Genomic DNA, 17,500 nt, shown 5'->3' on the forward strand with positions numbered 1-17,500 from the left:
AGATCCAGTTCAGTTGACTCACTGAATCGGCACAGTTGACTTACTGAATCATTACAAATGATTCTTAGATCCAGTTCAGTTGACTCACTGAATCCGCTCCGATGACTCACTGACTCACTGAGCCGTCTGATTTGAGAGCTTTACACTGTAATATTACTGTGAAACATCCAGAGTCACTCAGAAACGACAGTTAAATCCAGATGGTTGTTCAGTGAAATGCGAACACTGAGGTTCTGCTGACGGTGTGTGTTCACGTCTGACCGCATCTGCTCTTTACTCAACTCAGTGAGTCATGTTTCATGTTGATGGTGTCCGACACATTCATGCACAATAACACTCAGCTCTCAGTGATCGGCAATGAATATGCAGATTTCTGCGTCGCGGACTCGTGCGTGTTAGAAGTTTTTCTCTTCATGAACTAGCCAGTCGTGTGACTCGTCAGTTGTCACGGACACGGGCTTGTTTTCCAGGTCAAGCATCACATGAACCGTGACCCGCTCCACATGCAGAGAGTGTTTCAGTGCGGTCGATAACACGAAGCTTTCACCGCCGAATCCCGTCCTCCGTCCACACGTCTGCAGCGAGAGGGGATATAGGAAATCAATGCCGGACAGAAAATGGCCGATTTACAGAGACCGAATGGAAGAATTATGAACTCGTTCCTGAACCGCCGACAGCTGCACTTTATCAAACCGCTTTAGTTCAGATTCCAGAGATATGACACTGACCCACTGACCCAAGACCAGTCCTGGTGTGTGTGTGTGCACGGCAGAGTCCAGTTAGGCAGACGAGTGACCGATGAAGAGTCCCGATGCCCTCGTCATCCACACACACACACACACACACACACACACACACTCACACTCACACTCACACACACACACACACACACACACACACACACACACACACACACACTCACTCGGTCAGTAGATATGGGTTTCGTAGCGGTACATCTGTGTGTGTTTATGTCATGTGATATTCAGATGACAACAGAACAAACCACAGGCGATAAGGATGTGTGCATGCGGAGAGGAAGTGTGTGTGAAGGGAATGAAGGAACTGATGTCCGACAGATGCGCACGCCGCACGTGTAAATAATTACTGTGTAGCGTTTGGATATTCATGAGCGGTGGATCGTGTGTTTGATCAGCAGAACTGAGCCGTGATCTGAGCGTCTGTTCACTCTTCATGATCACCTCTGAGTCCTGGCAGCGGCACAGACACAGCGGCTCACATCAGTGTTCGTTTCTGTAGCATCAATACTGTCCGTTTAGTTCGTTTTTGACTCTAAAGTTGTTCTCATGGTTTCCGTTTCCGTGTGTGTGTGTGTGTGTGTGTGTGTGTGTGTGTGTGTGTGTGTGTGTGTGTGTGTGTGTGTGTGTGTGTGTGTGTGTGTGTGTGTGTGTGTGTGTGTGTGTGTGTGTGTGTGTGTGTGTGAAGCGCACACTGTTGCGTTGCTACAACTATTTCGAAAACTACCTTTGTTTTATTATGTTAAAGTTATGCATTTGCATTTGCACCCTTTTCTTCTTCCTCGCCTTCGTTTGTGGACCTGCAGTGACAATAATATTTTCATTAATGCTTAGAAAAGTTGCCTTGGCAACTAGAGCTGAAATAAAATAAGTTAAAGATTTTTATATTTCATTTTATTCAAGTTAATGTTTATTTTCTGTTAAGTAACAGAACTGCTTTTCTCTCTCTCTCTCTCTCTCTCTCTCTCTCTCTCTCTCTCTCTCTCTCTCTCTCTCTCTGTGTCTGTGTCTGTCTCTTTAAAGTCCCACAGCCATGGAAACAGTCTGATTCATTCATTCTTGTGCGTGTGCGTGTGCGTGTGTGTGTGTGTGTGTGTGTGTGTGTGTGTGTGTGTGTGTGTGCCTTCCGTCAGATTTGGGCTGTAAATCTTGTAAATATCCTTCAGACGGGCACCATTGTCCTGGTTTGGATTCCTGGGCCGCTGAGTTTAATCCCACAGGATTGTGTTTCATTTTATCAGAGTGTGTTTTAATATGGAGGCGTCTCGTGTTCATTATCCAGCCAACGCTCACACGTATTGTAAGATGCTCCGATAAAATCATTTCATATTGATTCAGAGTCTCCAATTCCCTGTTAAATTAACCCACATTCTCACTGTGGCGAACACACTCTGAATCACACTTACGTTAACTGAAATAAAATAGCGCATTAAAAAAATGAAGCTTTTATCTCAGCTAGTGAGTGTGTGTGTCTGTGTCAAATAGACGTGTTGAATACGTCACGAGTGTCACTGCTGTTGGACACGGTCAGGAATCTCCCATCAGCCGCTGTCCTGCACTGAATGATGTGCTTTTAATGGATATTAGTGGTGTTTGTGTGTGTGTAAACCGTGTCACCCAGACAACAGTGAGACAGGCTTCAGCGGTGGTCCGAGCTCGGCCCTCTCTAGGCACTCGAGACACACTTAAGAGCGGCCAGAATCCTGTGCATCGACACAGCCAATCAGAGAGCAGCTCCAATCATGCTGGGAAATATGGTGCCCCAAAGACACACACACACACACGCACACACACACACACTGCATTACTGTTTGTATCTGCTGTTATACACTGATCAGATGTGAATACTTGATTCTGATTGGTCAATCGCTCCATCCAGCGGTATGTTATTGCTCATCCGGGTCACTGAAGTCAGCAGCGCTATACACCGCCAGGAATGTTTTTTTATTCATGGAAGTTTTGCATTTGGTGAGATAATACTATTATTATTATTATTTTTTTTTTTAATAAAAATAAAATCAGTCAAATCAAAATTTTGTGTACAGTTATTTAATTTCATACAAGTTTCATACAAACACAGCGGCGGCCATTTTGTGAAATAGTTTGGTTCACTGTTGGATCATAAGATACAAACAGCTACGATTTTAAAACAGTTTAATCTGAAATCAATATCTCTAATCTCCATAATTATTTATGTGGTGAAATGCTGTGTAATAAGTGTTATGACTGTATACAGTATCTCTTAAATCTCTGTCTAGTTTGATTTTGCCGCTGAAACTGTTCTCTCCGCGGAAGCTTTGCGTTTAAAGAGCTGATCAAATATTTCAACTCATTTTAATATTTCATGTCTAATTATTTACTTATGTGCAAGTAGCCGTCTAATAAGCGAGATAATGTACATCCAGCCGGTTGTTATCTCAGAATAAACCCCCTTCAGGTGTGTGTGTCTCCGCTCTCGTCTCTGGGAGTCTCTCGTCTCTGGGAGTCTCTCGTCTCTGGGAGTCTTCGCTCTCGTCTCTGGGAGTCTCCGCTCTCGTCTCTGGGAGTGTCCGCTCTCGTCTCTGGGAGTCTCTCGTCTCTGGGAGTCTCCGCTCTCGTCTCTGGGAGTCTCCGCTCTCGTCTCTGGGAGTCTCCGCTCTCGTCTCTGGGAGTCTCCGCTCTCGTCTCTGGGAGTCTCCGCTCTCGTCTCTGGGAGTCTCCGCTCTCGTCTCTGGGAGTCTTCGCTCTCGTCTCTGGGAGTCTCTCGTCTCTGGGAGTCTCTCGTCTCTGGGAGTCTCTCGTCTCTGGGAGTCTCTCGTCTCTGGGAGTCTCTCGTCTCTGGGAGTCTTCGCTCTCGTCTCTGGGAGTCTCCGCTCTCGTCTCTGGGAGTCTCCGCTCTCGTCTCTGGGAGTCTCCGCTCTCGTCTCTGGGAGTCTCTCGTCTCTGGGAGTCTCTCGTCTCTGGGAGTCTCCGCTCTCGTCTCTGGGAGTCTCCGCTCTCGTCTCTGGGAGTCTCCGCTCTCGTCTCTGGGAGTCTCCGCTCTCGTCTCTGGGAGTCTTCGCTCTCGTCTCTGGGAGTCTCCGCTCTCGTCTCTGGGAGTCTCCGCTCTCGTCTCTGGGAGTCTTCGCTCTCGTCTCTGGGAGTCTCCGCTCTCGTCTCTGGGAGTCTCCGCTCTCGTCTCTGGGAGTCTCCGCTCTCGTCTCTGGGAGTCTCCGCTCTCGTCTCTGGGAGTCTCTCGCCTCTGGGAGTCTCCGCTCTCGTCTCTGGGAGTCTCCGCTCTCGTCTCTGGGAGTCTCCGCTCTCGTCTCTGGGAGTCTCCGCTCTCGTCTCTGGGAGTCTCCGCTCTCGTCTCTGGGAGTCTCCGCTCTCGTCTCTGGGAGTCTCCGCTCTCGTCTCTGGGAGTCTCCGCTCTCGTCTCTGGGAGTCTCCGCTCTCGTCTCTGGGAGTCTCCGCTCTCGTCTCTGGGAGTCTCCGCTCTCGTCTCTGGGAGTCTCTTGTCTCTGGGAGTCTCTCGTCTCTGGGAGTCTCTCGTCTCTGGGAGTCTCCACTCTCGTCTCTGGGAGTCTCCGCTCTCGTCTCTGGGAGTCTCCGCTCTCGTCTCTGGGAGTCTCTCGTCTCTGGGAGTCTCCGCTCTCGTCTCTGGGAGTCTCCGCTCTCGTCTCTGGGAGTCTCCGCTCTCGTCTCTGGGAGTCTCCGCTCTCGTCTCTGGGAGTCTCCGCTCTCGTCTCTGGGAGTCTCCGCTCTCGTCTCTGGGAGTCTCCGCTCTCGTCTCTGGGAGTCTCCGCTCTCGTCTCTGGGAGTCTCCGCTCTCGTCTCTGGGAGTCTCCGCTCTCGTCTCTGGGAGTCTCCGCTCTCGTCTCTGGGAGTCTCCGCTCTCGTCTCTGGGAGTATCCGCTCTCGTCTCTGGGAGTCTCCGCTCTCGTCTCTGGGAGTATCCGCTCTCGTCTCTGGGAGTCTCCGCTCTCGTCTCTGGGAGTCTCTCGTCTCTGGGAGTCTCCGCTCTCGTCTCTGGGAGTCTCCGCTCTCGTCTCTGGGAGTCTCTCGTCTCTGGGAGTCTCTCGTCTCTGGGAGTCTCTCGTCTCTGGGAGTCTCCTCTCTCGTCTCTGGGAGTCTCCTCTCTCGTCTCTGGGAGTCTCTCGTCTCTGGGAGTCTCCGCTCTCGTCTCTGGGAGTCTCCGCTCTCGTCTCTGGGAGTCTCCGCTCTCGTCTCTGGGAGTCTCCGCTCTCGTCTCTGGGAGTCTCCGCTCTCGTCTCTGGGAGTCTCCGCTCTCGTCTCTGGGAGTCTCTCGTCTCTGGGAGTCTCTCGTCTCTGGGAGTCTCTCGTCTCTGGGAGTCTCCTCTCTCGTCTCTGGGAGTCTCCTCTCTCGTCTCTGGGAGTCTCTCGTCTCTGGGAGTCTCCGCTCTCGTCTCTGGGAGTCTCCGCTCTCGTCTCTGGGAGTCTCCGCTCTCGTCTCTGGGAGTCTCCGCTCTCGTCTCTGGGAGTCTCCGCTCTCGTCTCTGGGAGTCTCCGCTCTCGTCTCTGGGAGTCTCTCGTCTCTGGGAGTCTCTGGGAGTCTCCGCTCTCGTCTCTGGGAGTCTCAGTGTCTGAGGTGATGCAGAAACACTCAGAGCTGATCATGTTTCAGGGCGAGCTCTTTGTGAACGAGAGGCATTATCGCGGGAGAATAGAGGCTCTGAAAGGGAGATCGGCTCCATTGTCAGGGGCCCCAACCGTATACGAGACGTCAAAAGACTTTCCTAATGACTGCAATAAACACTTTCCCATCATCAGCAGGACTCATGAACATCTGTGCCGGGCTGACGGGAAGCGTCCTCGACTCATTACACAAGAGAATGAGTGGCAATCACTTTTTATAGGTTATACAGTTCGTTTTTTACCTGTAATATTTATTGTATTGATATATAGTTATATGTTTGCGCCTTTATTTGACATTTTTTATGCATGTGGCACTTTTATCCAAAGATTGATTTAAATGCTTGAACTTATTACGTTTTATTCAAATTTTCTTTTTGAGAATCTGTGTAAAGGCTCTATATGAAATAATGTTTATTATTGATGTTACTGTTATTTTTGACTTGCACTGCATTTTTATTGTAGTTGATGCGTGTCCTGCATGTGTGCGGTACAGGAATGACACTTGTTTGTAACTTCATGAGAGTAACTATCAGCATGTCAGTGATGTATAGCAGTAACACACACACACACACATGCACTGCTGCACACGAGGCCAGGAAATGTTTAACCTCCATTGAGTCAAAGACAAAAGATAGATTTAATCCTGTGGTGAGGGGCGGGACGCTGGAGCTCTCTCTCACACACACACACTCACTCACACACACACACACACACTCACACACACTCACTCACATCCACACACACTCTCTCTCTCTCTCTCTCTCTCTCTCTCTCTCTCTCTCTCTCACACACACACACACACTGTGTGTGAGTCTCACCGGAGGCTTCAGTATGTGACTGTCGCTGTTGCTGAAGGTAAAGTCTTGCATTGATCAGTGTGTGTGTTGTTGAGGTGAACACTGATGTAGAGTGTGTGTGTGTTGTTGAGGTGAACACTGATGTAGAGTGTGTGTGTGTTGTTGAGGTGAACACTGATGTAGAGTGTGTGTGTGTTGTTGAGGTGAACACTGATGTAGAGTGTGTGTGTGTGTGTGTGTGTGTTGTTGAGGTGAACACTGATGTAGAGTGTGTGTGTGTTGTTGAGGTGAACACTGATGTAGAGTGTGTGTGTGTGTGTGTGTGTTGTTGAGGTGAGCACTGATGTAGAGTGTGTGTGTGTGTGTGTTGTTGAGATGAACACTGATGTAGAGTGTGTGTGTGTGTGTTGTTGAGGTGAACACTGATGTAGAGTGTGTGTTGTGTGTGTTGTTGAGGTGAACACTGATGTAGAGTGTGTGTTGTGTGTGTTGTTGAGGTGAACACTGATGTAGAGTGTGTGTGTGTTGTTGAGGTGAACACTGATGTAGAGTGTGTGTGTGTGTGTGTGTTGTTGAGGTGAGCACTGATGTAGAGTGTGTGTGTGTGTGTTGTTGAGGTGAGCACTGATGTAGAGTGTGTGTGTGTGTGTTGTTGAGGTGAGCACTGATGTAGAGTGTGTGTGTGTTGTTGAGGTGAACACTGATGTAGAGTGTGTGTGTGTGTGTTGTTGAGGTGAGCACTGATGTGGAGTGTGTGTGTTGTTGAGATGAACACTGATGTGGAGTGTGTGTGTGTTGTTGAGGTGAGCACTGATGTAGAGTGTGTGTGTGTGTGTTGTTGAGGTGAGCACTGATGTGGAGTGTGTGTGTGTTGTTGAGATGAACACTGATGTGGAGTGTGTGTGTGTTGTTGAGGTGAGCACTGATGTAGAGTGTGTGTGTGTGTGTTGTTGAGGTGAGCACTGATGTAGAGTGTGTGTGTGTTGTTGAGGTGAACACTGATGTAGAGTGTGTCATATAATGTGCACATGTAAATGGGACTTTATAGCTTTAAGGGAATTCTGTTATGTACGCAGAAAGGGGTGTGGCCCTAGAGGACTTGCGCGGTTGCGCGGGGAACTAGTATGTGAGCTCTTGCCTGTATGCTAACTGCTGCACGAGTGTAACAATACAAAGTATTCATTGAACCCTGAGATTTGTTGTGGACATTTGAATTATTTACATGGTGTCAGAAGCGTTTGACGGACACACCGCTTCTCTGAAAAAATGGCCAAGTTTCATCCACCGGAAAGTTTCGCTTTTGATCGTCCAAATGAATGGGCTGACTGGAAGCAACGTTTCCTGCGATTTCGGCTGGCCACTAAACTGAGCAAAGAGGACGGCGAAGTGCAGGTCAGTTCGCTGATTTATGCCATGGGGCCTGAGGCTGAGAACATTTTCAAGTCTTTCACATTTGAAACGGAGGGGGATGAGAAGAAGATTGACGTTGTGTTGGGAAAATACGACGCATACTTCTATCCTAAACGCAACGTGATTCACGAGCGCGCCTGTTTTCACCAGCGATCGCAGCGGCCTGGTGAGAAAGCTGAAATGTTTATCAGAGCCCTTTATGAGTTATCAGAACACTGCGACTTTGGTGTAAATAGAGACGAACACATCCGCGACCGCATTGTTGTGGGCATTATGGACAAGGATTTGTCACGTAAATTACAGCTAATGGCTGATCTTACACTTTCCCAAACGATCACAACTGTTCGCCAGTCTGAGGAGGTTGCACTCCAAGTTCACCAGCAGGGGGAGTCACATGCAGCAGTACAGGAAATCCGCGAGAGAGGATTAGGCAGAGGGAAGCCCAAGTGGAAACCTAAAAAGAGAGAAAACGATCAAGGAAACTCAAACTGTGGAAAATGTGGAAAATTGAAACACAGAGATCCGGAAAGGTGCCCAGCCAAGAACTCCACATGCAACAAGTGTAAGAAGGTGGGTCACTGGGAAAATAAATGTTATAGTAAATCAGTCAGAGAAGTGACAGAGACTGTTTCACAAACACCATACTTCCTGGGTGCAGTCACGAATGAAAACAGAAGTGATGAACGATGGACAATACAGTTTACAATTGGAGCAACACCGGTCAAATTTAAAATTGACACGGGTGCAGATGTAAACATTATGGGAGCAGAGGCGTTCAACAAACTAGTTCCAGACAAGAAATTGGAGACATCTAATATCACACTGTGCAGTCCAGGTGGTCAGTTGGACTGTTTAGGAAAGTTCCAAGCCAGCACAGCATATAAAGGAAAGCCATACTCTTTTCCAGTATATGTCATCAGTGGCCGAAACGCGAACAATCTGCTAGGCAGAGCCACCGCAATGACCATGGGGCTTGTGAAACGTGTCGAGGAAGTCCATACAGCATTCGGTGAGCACGGAACACTCAAAACCGAACCTGTTAAAATCCGGTTAAGAGATAATGCTGAGCCATACACAGTGCACACTGCTCGGCGTGTCCCGTTGCCTCTACTTCAAAAAGTAAAAGAGGAATTAAAACGTATGGAGGAAAATGAGGTGATTGAGCCTGTGACTGAGCCCACTGACTGGTGTGCGCCTATGGTGCCAGTTCCAAGGAAAAATGGTAAGGTGCGCATCTGTGTTGATTTGAAGAGGTTAAACGAGGCTGTAAGGAGAGAGAGGTACGTCCTTCCAACTGCTGAGGAAATTACTGCTAAACTTAGTGGCGCAACCATGTTCACATCCCTGGATGCCGCCTCCGGGTTTTGGCAGATACCTCTACACCCTGAAAGCACCAAGTTAACCACCTTCATAACACCCTTTGGGAGATATGCATTTAAAAGACTCCCATTCGGAATCACGAGTGCTCCGGAAATCTTCCAACGCAAAATGACAGAGACCCTCAATGGCCTGGTAGGCGTGGCTATCTTCATGGATGATGTCCTCGTGTATGGAGATACTTCAGAGCAGCACGACCAACGTCTCAGCAAGGTGCTGGAAAGGATCGAGTCAGCCGGCCTGAAGTTAAACAAAGAAAAGTGTAAGTTTAGGCAGGACCAGCTTCACTTCTTGGGTCATGTCATTGACAAATCAGGTGTAAGACCCGACCCTGAAAAAGTCAAGGCAATCCGCGAGCTCCCACCACCACAGAACGTGCAAGACCTAAAGCGTATTTTGGGCATGTTCAATTACTTGGGGAAATACATTCCAAATTTGTCTACAGTGTGTAACCCACTTTATGACCTGTTAAAGTCCAAGTCAGTATGGACATGGGACCACTCCCAACAGGAGGCATTCCAGCGGATTAAAGACATCCTGTCCACTTCTCCAGTCCTGAAGTTCTATGATGTGAACAGGCCTACCGCTGTCTCAGCAGACGCCAGCAGTTATGGCATAGGCGGAGTACTGTTGCAGCTACATGAAGGGGACTGGAAACCTGTGGCATACTGCTCACGTCGCCTGTCTGATGCAGAGACCAGATATGCACAGATTGAGAAAGAGTGTTTGGCGAGCGTCTGGGCCTGTGAGAAATTTGAAAAGTACCTGTGTGGCCTTGAGAGCTTCAAATTGGTCACCGACCACAAACCTCTGGTGCCGCTCATGAATCAGAAAGACCTGGACAACGTGCCAATACGGTGCCAAAGACTACTCATGAGACTAATGAGATTTAAACCGATGGCTGAATATGCACCAGGGAAGACCTTAACAGTGGCCGACACACTCTCACGGAGTCCACTACAGTGCCTGGAAATGGAGACTGACACTCACTCAGACGTAGCGTGCTATATAGCAGCCGTTGTAGATGCCCTGCCTGCAACCCCACGTAAGCTTGAGGCCATAAAGACAGCTACAGCAGCCGACTGTAACCTTCAACTGGTGTTGCAGTTCATAAAGTCAGGGTGGCCAGAGTACATAGGCCAGGTCCCAGTAGCAATCAGAGAGTATTTTCCCATGAAAGCTGAATTATCTGAGTGCAATGGGATTGTCATCAGAGGTAGCCGTATGGTAATCCCAGATGTGCTGAGAACAGACATCTTGGACCGAATACATGACGGACACCAAGGTTTGACAAAGTGTAGAGAGCGCGCCCATGCGTCCGTTTGGTGGCCCAGCATATCATCAGCAATCCAGCAAAAAGTCCAGTCCTGTCAGGTATGCCGTGAGATGAAACCCAGCCAGCGGAAAGAACCTCTCATCTCTACCACCCTTCCTGACCGGCCTTGGAAGAGACTTGCTATGGACCTGTGTGATCATAACAAACACACTTACCTTGTCGTGTCTGACTATTTTTCCCGGTTCCTGGAAATACTTCACCTGCCGACAACCACTGCCTCGCAGGTAATCTTGAAGCTGAAGGCAGTGTTTGCAAGATTTGGCTGTCCAGACGAGGTCGTGTCTGACAATGGGCCTCAATTCTCATGTCAGGAATTTAAAGACTTTGCAAGAGAGTTTGACTTCATACACATCACCTCTAGTCCACACAACCCTCAAGGGAACGGACATGCAGAGAGAGGGGTTCAGACCGCTAAAAGAATCTTGACGCAGAAAGACCCTCTGCTTGCCCTTATGTGCTTTCGGTCAACGCCTTGCACCACCACAGGCGTGAGCCCGGCAGAGCTACTCATGGGCCGGAAGATAAAGACAACCCTTCCAACTCTGGAGGCAAATCTACAGCCCCGATGGCCAGATCTGGAAATGGTCAGGACTAAGGATGCATTGGAAAAGGGGAAACAAGCATTCTACTTTAATCAGCGCCATGGAGCTAGGCCCTTGCCTTCTCTAAAGCCAGGTGATCCCATCCTTGTGAAGCTGGACCATCAGAAAGCCTGGAGAACACCTGCCGTTGTCACGGGAGACAGCACCACACCACGCTCCTTTGTTATTGAAACGCATCAGGGAGCAACTTTGAGACGCAACCGGCGTCACTTGCAGCATGTTCCTCCGGCGGCTGGAGACACTCACCCTCTAGCTCCAGATGGACTACAGCAAGGTGCTGCCACAATGCAGCCTGACCCCGCAGTCGTCGCTGACACTGCATCACCAACTCCTAGTGTCAAACCGCCAGAGATTCAGACTGGACTGTTCCATACCCGGTCTGGTAGACTGAGTAAACCTGTTGAAAGGATGAATCTGTGAAGGTGCGGCTATTGTGTTCATCTTTGGAGCCATGCACTGTGGGGAGGGGAAAAGAGGACTTAAAGGAAAAGTTTATTTACACTGAGAAGAGAGCTTATGTTCTAATGCTCGTTTATATATATTGCTCAGAGTAATGTTTGAGGAGTTAAGCGTACTTATATTAGTGCCTTACTGTCTAATCAGTGCAGTACCGTTCAAATGTTCAGTTATAGGAACAGTCAGGATATCTTTGTTAGCTTGTGTATCCTCAGAGAAAGAGACAAAACTTAAAAGGGGAGATGTCATATAATGTGCACATGTAAATGGGACTTTATAGCTTTAAGGGAATTCTGTTATGTACGCAGAAAGGGGTGTGGCCCTAGAGGACTTGCGCGGTTGCGCGGGGAACTAGTATGTGAGCTCTTGCCTGTATGCTAACTGCTGCACGAGTGTAACAATACAAAGTATTCATTGAACCCTGAGATTTGTTGTGGACATTTGAATTATTTACAGAGTGTGTGTGTGTGTGTTGTTGAGGTGAACACTGATGTAGAGTGTGTGTGTGTTGTTGAGGTGAACACTGATGTAGAGTGTGTGTGTGTGTGTTGTTGAGGTGAACACTGATGTAGAGTGTGTGTGTGTGTGTGTGTTGTTGAGGTGAGCACTGATGTAGAGTGTGTGTTGTGTGTGTTGTTGAGGTGAACACTGATGTAGAGTGTGTGTGTGTGTGTGTGTGTTGTTGAGGTGAACACTGATGTAGAGTGTGTGTTGTGTGTGTTGTGTGTGTTGTTGAGGTGAGCACTGATGTAGAGTGTGTGTTGTGTGTGTTGTGTGTGTTGTTGAGGTGAACACTGATGTAGAGTGTGTGTTGTGTGTGTTGTTGAGGTGAACACTGATGTAGAGTGTGTGTGTGTGTGTGTTGTTGAGGTGAACACTGATGTAGAGTGTGTGTTGTGTGTGTTGTGTGTGTTGTTGAGGTGAGCACTGATGTAGAGTGTGTGTTGTGTGTGTTGTGTGTGTTGTTGAGGTGAACACTGATGTAGAGTGTGTGTTGTGTGTGTTGTTGAGGTGAACACTGATGTAGAGTGTGTGTTGTGTGTGTTGTTGAGGTGAACACTGATGTAGAGTGTGTGTTGTGTGTGTTGTTGAGGTGAACACTGATGTAGAGTGTGTGTTGTGTGTGTTGTTGAGGTGAACACTGATGTAGAGTGTGTGTTGTGTGTGTTCACTGATGCTCATGGCGTTAGGAAGTGAGGATCTGGAATATTCATGATCAGGAGAGATTATTGTGATGTCTGGTGGGCGATATGTAAATGTCCCGTCGCTTCTGGAGGAGTTTCTCTCTCTCTGATCGGGGATTTGCACTGAGTGTGTGTTTGTGTGTTTCAGGTTCAGCTGACAGAACACACACAGATCTTCTCTGGTGAGTTCAGTGGCGTTTCAGTCTGAGACATATGGTTATATCTCACGTGTGTGTGTGCGTGTGTGTGTGTGTGTGTGTGTGCGTGTGTGTGTGTGTGTGTGTGCGTGCGTAGCTCTGATGTGTGTGTGTGTGAAGTGTGTCAATACTGATGTTTCCTCTGTGAAGCTCTTACTCTTCAGCGTCTCAGCATGAGCATGACTTCAAAAACATGATTACATCAGTCATTTTAGTAACTTGATGCTTTAAATGCACTGAAAAAAATTTGATTTGCTATTAAATTTGTGTGTGTGTGTGTTGGTGTGTGTGTGTGTCTCTGAGAGATCAATAATGTGCTGCTGTGCATCGGCAACGTCAGCCGGCTTCTGATTGGCTGTGGGGTCTGTTGATGATTTCAGGAAATGTAGGATGTGTGATAGTTGTGCGGTTTCTCTCTCTCTGATTGGTCAGCATCACACAGATGTGATCATGTGACCTGAGGAGCCCGCGTGTGTGTGTGTGTGTGTGTGTGTGCACTAGGAGAAACATCTGGAGGACGATCAGCTGAGGTCACCACAGGTGTGTGTGTGTGTGTGTGTGTGTGTGTGTGTGTGTGTGTGTGTGTGTGTGTGTGTGTGTGTGTGTGTGTGTGTGTGTGTGTGTGTGTGTGTGTGTGTGTGTGTGTGTGAGCCTGTTAATTGACCCGGAAATAGTTATCTCTTAAAAAATAACTTGAACATTTTTTGGGGAAAAGTGTATTGTGATAGTCTTTAATAGTAAAAACTAAGTTAAGAAATATGCATGAGATCAAACCTGACCTGAAGACTACAGGTTATAAAGACACGCATTCATGAGTTACAACCGCTCCAGTTCAGCTCAATGCTCAGTGCGACCGATCACACACCTCACACACCTCACGTGAACGCCGAAGTGTGTGTGACAGGATGCAGAAGGAACCGTGTGTGTGTGTGTGTGTGTGTGTGTGTCTGTGTGTGTGTGTGTGTGTGTGTGTGTGTGTGTGTCTGTGTGTGTGTGTGTGTGTGTGTGTGTGTGTGTGTGTGTGTGTGTGTGTGTGTGTGTGTGTGTGTGTGTGTGTGTGTGTGTGTGTGTGTGTGTGTGTGTGTGTGTGTTCCGGGCTCTGACCCCCTCGTCCGCCACAGTGATGTGGTTTTCTCACACTCTGAATGAGGTTTTGTTGGGGATCGGAGGGTCGTGGCTTTTGTGGGCGATGAAGGGGAAGTGATGTCTATTCACCTGCAGCTTCAATGAGGAGAAAAGAGTCCCTCCATCCTACAGCTGTGTCTCTCGCCCGCTCGCTCTCTCTCCGTCTATACACACTCCCGGCCAAACCAGCGCAGTCAGACAGATGTCTTCATGTGTTTGAGTCTTGGTCATGTGTTGGCGAGGGTGTCGGATGTGTGTGTGTGTGTGTGTGTGTGTGTGTGTTACAGCCACAATTGAGGCCGATCACACACACACTGAGCCGTCTTTATTCCCGAGCGGACACACTGATCCTGGGATGTGGAGTGGGAGGCAGAGTCTCACCTCGAGAAAGCTCTGAGGAGTGTGTGTGTGTGTGTGTGTGTGTGTGTGTGTGTGTGTGTGTGTGTGTGTGTGTGTGTGTGTGTGTGTGTGTGTGTGTGTGTGTGTGTGTGAGAAGAGCGGGATCACGAGTACGCAGTCAGTGATCCTCACCTCGAGAAGAGAACATAAAGCAGGTTGTGTGTGTGTTGTTTGTTGAGTATCATATTTCATTCATCCGTGTTATAAATATGTTAGACCGATCACTTCTGCCACTAAAGATTGCTTTATCAATAATCTTCCTAATCAGTTTCATCATCTCAGCATCCCGGATAGCTTAGAAGAACTTGATATTGCAACAGAAACTTTTAACTCTCTCTTTTCCAGCACTTTAGACACAGTTGCTCCGCTGCGCTTAAAGAAGATTAAAGAACATAGTCCAACGTCGTGGCACAACGAGCACACTCACACACACACACACACACACTCACACACACACTCACACACACACACACACACACTCACACACACACTCAGGTCCTTAAGAGAGCAGCCAGAAAAATGGAGCGCAACTGGAAGAAAACAAAACTAGAGGTGTTTCGGATTTCATGGAAGGAGAGCTCGATTGCTTACAGAGAGGCTTTAAAAGCTGCTAGATCTGCTTATTTTTCAACCCTATTAGAAGAAAATAAACATAATCCTAGGTATTTATTTGAAACAGTGGCTAAACTAATGAAAAAGAAAGCTTCAAGCCCAGAAGCTTCCAAGAAACACAGCAGTAATGACTTTATGAACTTCTTCACTTATAAGATCGATAATATCAGGGACAAAATTATAACTATGCAACCGTCTAATACAGTATCGCATCAGGAAGTGCATTGTAGTCTCCCTGAGGGAAAATTTGATTCATTCATTGCTATAGGAGAGGAAGAATTTTGCAAACTCGTCAAATCATGTAAATCGACAACGTGCATGTTAGACCCTATACCGACTAAGCTGCTGAAAGAGATGCTTCCAGATGTCATAGATCCTCTTCTTAATATCATTAATTCATCTTTGTCTCTAGGATACGTACCAAAAACCTTTAAGCTGACTATGATTAAACCGCTTGTTAAAAAACAGCAACTTGATCCTACAAAACTAGTCAATTACAGGCCGATCTCTAATCTGCCTTTTCTGTCAAAGATATTAGAAAAAGCAGTATCCTCACAACTGTGTTCTTTTCTTGAAAGAAATGATATCTGCGAGGATTTTCAGTCCGGATTTAGACCGTACCATAGTACCGAGACAGCTCTCGTTAGAGTCACACATGATTTGCTCTTATCATCCGATCGTGGTTGTGTCTCTCTATTAGTGTTACTCGATCTTAGTGCTGCATTTGACACCATTGACCACAACATCCTTTTAAATAGACTCGAACATTATGTTGGCATTAGTGGAATTGCACTAGCATTGTTTAAATCATACTTATCTGACCGTTATCAGTTTGTAGCAGTAAATGAAGAGATGTCTTATCGATCACAAGTTCAGTATGGCGTACCACAAGGCTCAGTACTAGGACCGCTGCTGTTCACTCTGTATATGCTACCATTAGGAGATATCATTAGGAAACATGGAATCAGCTTTCACTGTTATGCCGACGATACTCTGCTGTATATTTCTTCTAAACCTAACGAAACCTACCAATTCACAAAATTAACAGAATGCATAGCGGATATAAAAAACTGGATGACTAGTAATTTCCTACTACTAAATTCTGAAAAAACAGAGATTCTAATTATTGGACAAAAAACTTCCACACGTAATAACCTAGAGTACTGTCTAACACTTGATGGCTGCTCTGTTAAGTCTTCGTCGTCGGTTAGGAACCTGGGTGTGTGTGTGTGTGTGTTTGTGTGTGTGTGTGTGTGTGTCTGTTTGGCGTCGTCTCTCAGGGTTCAGTGTGCGTGCGTGTGTTTATGTGTATCTCTGTGTGTGTGTGTGTGTGTGTGTGTGTGTGTGTGTGTGTGTGTGTGTGTGTGTGTGTGTGTGTGTGTGGACAGAAGCTTCCACAGCTGATCTCCACAATAGAGAGAGAGCTCAGGCGAGCGCCGGTCAGCACATCCTAAAGCCGCTATTGATCCGGCCAGAGAACGGCTCGCATTAGCATCACAATCGCAGCCGGCGCGGTTAGCTTTACCCAGCCGCGCGTGAAGGACTCGCTGACACTGATGCAATGTGTGTGTTCAGGCTCGGAAACATCCATTTAACACACATGCTTTTTGTAAAGTTTAACACTCACATTTAGATATAACCAGATCACATCGTCCCAGATGTTCACGTCTTTCTCTCTTCAGTGGAGAAGGTGTGTGAGGAACACACTCCAGATGTTCTCCATATAGTGACTTCAATGGTCCAGCGGGTCGAAGGTCCAGATGTGAGTTTCAACTTCAGTCTCGACACGATCCAGCCGAGGAATACATTACATCATCAGGGTGAAAGGTCAAGTGTGTTCCGGGTCAGAAATGTAAGGAAGGGCTTTTCCTTTTATTTATTTATTTATTTATTTTGTAAATGGCGTTTGGCTCAGTCTTCACACGTTGGCTCTGTAAACACTGGGTCCGTTCTTCCGCCGACGTCACGCGTGACCTTTCACCCTGATGATGTAATGTGTGTCGCATCACAGCGAGTGGAAGACCAGCATTAGTGGTTAAAAGTATATAAATGTGTATTTTGTTATAAAATGGCCGCTGGTGTGTCTAGATGAGACTCTTATTCCTCGGCTGGATCGTGAGAGACTGAAGCTGAAACTCACATCTGGACCTTCGACCCGCTGGACCATTGAAGACACTATATGGAGAACATCTGGAGTGTGTTCCTCACAAACCTTCTCCACTGAAGAAACACATGAACATCTGGGATGACGGGGGAGAGTAAACTATCAGGAGATTATACTTCTGAAGTGAAGTAAATATACTTCTGCTTAGACTTTATAATGATGTCGTTGAACAGTTAGTCGTGGTTTCTGAGCCGATGGTGGAAGAGAATCTGAACGGATGAAAGGCTTCGTCTCGTTTCCCTGTCGCTTATTAAAAAGGTCAACAGGACATGTGATCTCCTCGCCGTCCAACGCCTGTCTCCGCTCACGCATACATCAGGGAGGAGTCCTGAGCTCACGCATAAATCAGGGAGGAGTCCTGAGCTCACGCATACATCAGGGAGGAGTCCTGAGCTCACGCATAAATCAGGGAGGAGTCCTGAGCTCACGCATAAATCAGGGAGGAGTCCTGAGCTCACGCATAAATCAGGGA

General features: G+C 47.4%; 1 protein-coding gene across 14 annotated transcripts in view; it reads left to right on the forward strand.

Moving 5' to 3' along the window:
- nrcamb (neuronal cell adhesion molecule b) overlaps positions 1-17,500 on the forward strand; it is a 92,924-nt gene that overhangs the window by 24,115 nt on the left and 51,309 nt on the right. For 9 of the 14 annotated variants that reach the window (XM_079604518.1, XM_079604522.1, XM_079604514.1 and 6 more), the window contains exon 2: positions 12,680-12,713. The exons of 4 other annotated variants lie outside the window; for them this stretch is intronic. The gene's annotated coding sequence lies outside the window, so the exon portion shown is untranslated. Of the gene's footprint in view, positions 1-6,170; positions 6,225-12,679; positions 12,714-17,500 lie in introns of those variants that run through there. One more of the 14 variants, XM_079604520.1, reaches the window with a different exon arrangement.

This window comes from Phoxinus phoxinus (assembly GCF_949152265.1).
Source record: "Phoxinus phoxinus genome assembly, chromosome: 25".
Taxonomy (NCBI): Eukaryota; Metazoa; Chordata; class Actinopteri; order Cypriniformes; family Leuciscidae; genus Phoxinus; species Phoxinus phoxinus.